General features: G+C 41.5%; 1 long non-coding RNA gene across 2 annotated transcripts in view; it reads left to right on the top strand.

Moving 5' to 3' along the window:
• Nucleotides 1-3,239, top strand: part of LOC139673712 (uncharacterized) — a 170,341-nt gene extending 167,102 nt beyond the window's left edge. For both annotated transcript variants that reach the window (XR_011698183.1, XR_011698182.1), the window contains exon 3: nucleotides 3,182-3,239. This is a non-coding gene — a long non-coding RNA (uncharacterized lncRNA). The remainder of the gene's footprint in view (nucleotides 1-3,181) is intronic.
• The last annotated feature ends 1,207 nt before the right edge of the window (nucleotides 3,240-4,446 follow it).

Below are 4,446 nucleotides of genomic sequence, written 5' to 3'. Positions count from 1 at the left end.
ACCTTTAACTGCAGATAAGTCTATTTCTTGCCCTACTCACTAAGAACACAGAACAGATTACTGTCTTCCTTGAATTTCCTTTTACTTATTCCTATCCTCCCTCAGTCACATACACCATCAGATTAGCGCTACTGCCCAGTCAAGATGATTCTTAAAACCATGACCATGAATCTGGAAATGATTGTTTTCCCCCTCTCCTGGCAGTGCTGAACCTGTCTACAAAGACAAATCCCTCTAAGGAGAGCAAAAGAGAACATATTTCCTAGAAGAAATAAATAAGTGAGATCCTTATACCACTTCTGAACCTTTTTCTAAAGCAAAACCACTCTTTATGCCAAGAAGCAATTGAAAATAAAGACCTTGTGTGCACATGTATGAGCAGGGTAGTATTGTAGAATTCTACTGTGTGTTACAACCCTGAGACCTACTCTTGCTTTTAGGATGAGAGTTCTTTTTCTTTAACTTACTATTGAATCTTATGATTCTGTAAGTGAAAGGGAAAGGGTCTGTACATGCTCTCTCCTTGACCATTGCACTTCTGCAAAATTAATTTCAGTGGTGTCTTTCCAGTCATGGGAAATGTGCTGGTGAAGTCTGTGAGCATGCTGCTAGGGTACAGGCCATGGAACTGAGTTCTTAAAATGTTTTCTGCAGCATATGGATTCTTTACCGTAAGGGGAGGGAAGTTGTGACAGAGACAGTTTGTCCACTGAAAACTAAGCTGAGACCATAAGCTCCCTTCAGTTTGGGCCAGAGGAAAGTAATAAACCAAGAAGAAAATGTCAGTGCCTTTCCATTAAGTGACCCCACGTCATCCTTATTTATGACTTCCTAACAACGAATTTACCCAGATGGCCTATGTGATTGGCGTAATTCCAGTCTGAAATTGCAGATTTGTATTCTTGAAAGTATAAATGGTTGTACATTTAAATATTCAACCTGTCAGGAGAGAAACTGTAGGATCCTTCTAGGTTATGGTGTGAGTAATAAAAACATGCCACCTGAGTGGGAATTCGGTCTGAAAACTCATTACCAAAAGTCGCTTTTTAGGTTTGCACCATTTCTTTATCCTCAGCCTTTTGCAACAAAACTGTGAAATTAAGGTGGGTGAAGAATGCAGGGGAGAGAAAAAATGATAGGATTCAATGCCAAGGACTTTCTTTTTGTCCCTCATTTCCTACTAGATGATTGGGAATTGAACCAACTCAAGCAGCTGACTGAAAGCATACCTCATATTAAGCACCAGATCAGACCTACTGCAACATTTTCCTCCTTGATGGTGTTGATAGCATAGGTGGAATCCACAGACTGGCCCCCAGCCATGAGGCAGAGGACAGCATCATCTGTAGCTCTTTATAGGAACACAGGAGGTGCACATTCCACCCTTGGTCACAGTGGTAGAAACCCATTAACTGGGGCTGCTTCAGTGTCAGTGAGAACTGAATGCAGCCAAGAAGGTCGCTGTGCAGGGCCACAGATGACAGCACTTATCTTCCCTGATTGCTCATCACTCGAGGTAAATGTCCTTTGTCTTACCCCCTTTGGTTCTAAGTTGCCTTCAGATCCTTCTCCACTGGGTGATGGACAGTTTGGTGTCACTCTCCAAATCTGTCAGGACTTGGTAGTGTTGCTGGGGTGCTCTGACTACTCACTGAAGGAAGGAGGACAGACACAGCACACTGTACCCAGGTTTGCTTTTGCACTTACAACACCAAAAAAATGCTCTGTTGTTCTTTCAGAAATATTTTGCTGATGAACCATTGCCAAATAGGGTGAACAAAAACATCTCAGGAACCTTTAAAGGTGGTTTCCCAAAAATGGCTTAACACAGCTTAACAATGGCTTGTATGGTCATTTGCTGTGTTGCTTTTTTTGGAGAGAACAAGTGTATAGAAAGATAAGTTGTTGTTGTTATTTTCTAGGCAGCCCAAAGTAGTTAGAAATAAGAAAAGAAGCTTCGCTTTCTTTCAGTAGTGTTATCAGGAAGGTTGAAAGCTGATGAGTAGGTTTCTTGGTGGCTTAGTGTTGCACATCCTCTGTCAACGAGATTCTCGCATTCCTGAAGTTTTTGCAAGGGCTTTTAATGTTGCTGTATTATTTGTATTAGTGCTTCCTGGATTCATGGGAAATTATCCCATTTGTCTTCAGTGACTACTGCATAAGAGTCAAAAGGAGAAACACATCCATAAAGTTTGTTAGGATTCAATATGATTTTTTTGTGATAAGGAAAATTAAAAAGATAGTTGTAGTTACATTTTAATTACATTTATTGAATATACACATTGTCTGGAACCTAGAATATCTCTAGCATGATGCAGACAGCAAAAGAATGGGATTAGAGCAGATGAAAAAAAGATCTCAGGCCTAAATAGTGGTACAGAGAGGATAACCAATTGTAACAAAACCAAACTGAAATGGTTGAAGTTGTCTGGCTGCAGGGGATGTTTAGTTTTTTAACACAAATTGCCAGAAATAGATTTTAATTTCTACTCGTATTCTGTAATTATTTTTGTTTCTATGTAACTGTGAAATTGAGTCTTTTGCTTCTGCTGATATCAGGTCACTTCTGTAAATGAAGTATAACTCAGAAAACAGCAATATTATTAGTATTCCAAGGCTACATGTTTGGGCAATTATGCAAACATTGGCTTACTGTCAGTAAGTAAAACCTTTCCCAAAATACTTGGATCCTTGAATTAATTAGACTTGTCATCTCTTCCTCTGAATGCCACCTTGCAAGAGGGCCATCTCCCACCCAAACCCATGCCAAAAGTCCCTCCCTCAGGTTTTATCATGCAGCTGTCCAGATGAATGGTGTTCTGCAGTGAACACTGCTGCTCCTCTGATCACTGAATGCTGGCTTATGTTTGTGCAGTTCTGCAAATTTTATAGGAAAAGTCAACTCAGTGACTTTTGCAAAAAGTGTAAAATCTATCATGAGCAGCATTGCTTCCCTGAAGGAAGTAAGTACAGTTTCTGTGACCTAACCTCAGTGACATCAGAGGCTGATGTGCCATTTCCAACATAGTTGGAAGTTTAGGAGCACAGTTCATATGAAAATAGCTGGAGAAAAAAGGCCTGGTGGAACATATACAAAGTGCAATGATACCAAATTTAACAGGACTTACTTTTTTTTCCTCCCTAAGTACTCCTAGTGAGAATAAATGTTTTATCTTTTCAGATCTGTATATTGCTGCAGAAATATACCTCTGGGAAAAGGCTGCAAAAGTTCTGGCCACCTTCTAAATCCCACATTGAAGATTTACTTGGGAAGAAGAAAAGACACAAAATGTTGTGCTGGCTCTCTAAGTGAAGGTAAGTATTGTCCTACAGTAATGAGAGCAAAGCTAAATGATGCCCCAAATTTGTTGCAGAAGCAAACCAGTTTATGGCAGCCAAGGCCTTCATGATTTTTATTAAAGATCTTTTCTCCCTTTGTCTATTCTTATGTCTTGGTAAACAGGCCTGTATAAAACCAGGCCCACATAAAAAGGAAGGCATTAAAATCCTCTGTTTTGTGCCCCTCCTCTGGCTACATCCTGTGTGTGTGGCACTCAAAAGGGCAAGTGTGTCCCACAGGGAGGAGGAATATTCAGTGTTCTACAAATGGCTTTGAACCAGCTGCACATCACAAAACCACCCTGCAGAGCCACTGGGTCTAGCTACTCTTGCTGGGACAAGTTCATCCATGACTGTATGGGGAGCTGCTTAATTGAGCCTCATTACTTCTATTTCCTACTGACACTGTACACCCTGTGAGGTGCTGCTCAGGCATGTGTCAGGGGCAGGGGGTTGAGCAGCTGCTACTTCTTACATGGAAGCAGGAGAGGATGAGTGCTAACAGTGCCCTAGCCCAGCACCACTGCCTCCACAGTTGGTACCACTCATGAGGAGGAGCAGGCTGGTAATTTGACCCCCTTAGACAGAGAGATGCACCTGCCTCGGCCATCACAGTCTTCTCCTCTGTGTCTTTTGCCATAGAGGATGGTGCACTTCTGAGAAACTGCCACTGGCAGGTATTCCCTTCAACCCTTTTGGATCTCTGGCAATCTGTATGTTTTTCTCCTTTTTAAAGGTTCATGCTTGGAAGCATCTCAGCTAAAATGTCCCAAAGAGGAGTACTTCCCTTTTTTTTTAACAGGTAACATGAGCCATCTATTTTCTCCTTTTTCAAGTTGTGTAACCTGTCCACCTCCAAGGTCAGACAGGCATCCTTCCAAAGCCTCCAGCTCTGATTCTGTTTCTTCAAGCACACAAGATCACAGGTAGACATAGCCTTCCTGTTCATTCCTGGTCCTGTGGAGGTCCTGAGTCCCTGCTGAGAGCTTTGTTTCTATGACTACTCTTATTTCCTTACAGACATTCTTCCAGTTCTTTTCTGATGTATTGTCCTCAGTTTTTATTGTTCAAGAGGACCCATTTATGGACTTCGGCTCCTACAGGTAA

This window comes from Pithys albifrons, chromosome 6, assembly GCF_047495875.1.
Source record: "Pithys albifrons albifrons isolate INPA30051 chromosome 6, PitAlb_v1, whole genome shotgun sequence".
In the NCBI taxonomy this organism is placed as follows: domain Eukaryota; kingdom Metazoa; phylum Chordata; class Aves; order Passeriformes; family Thamnophilidae; genus Pithys; species Pithys albifrons.
This window is presented reverse-complemented; position numbering and strand designations above follow the sequence as displayed.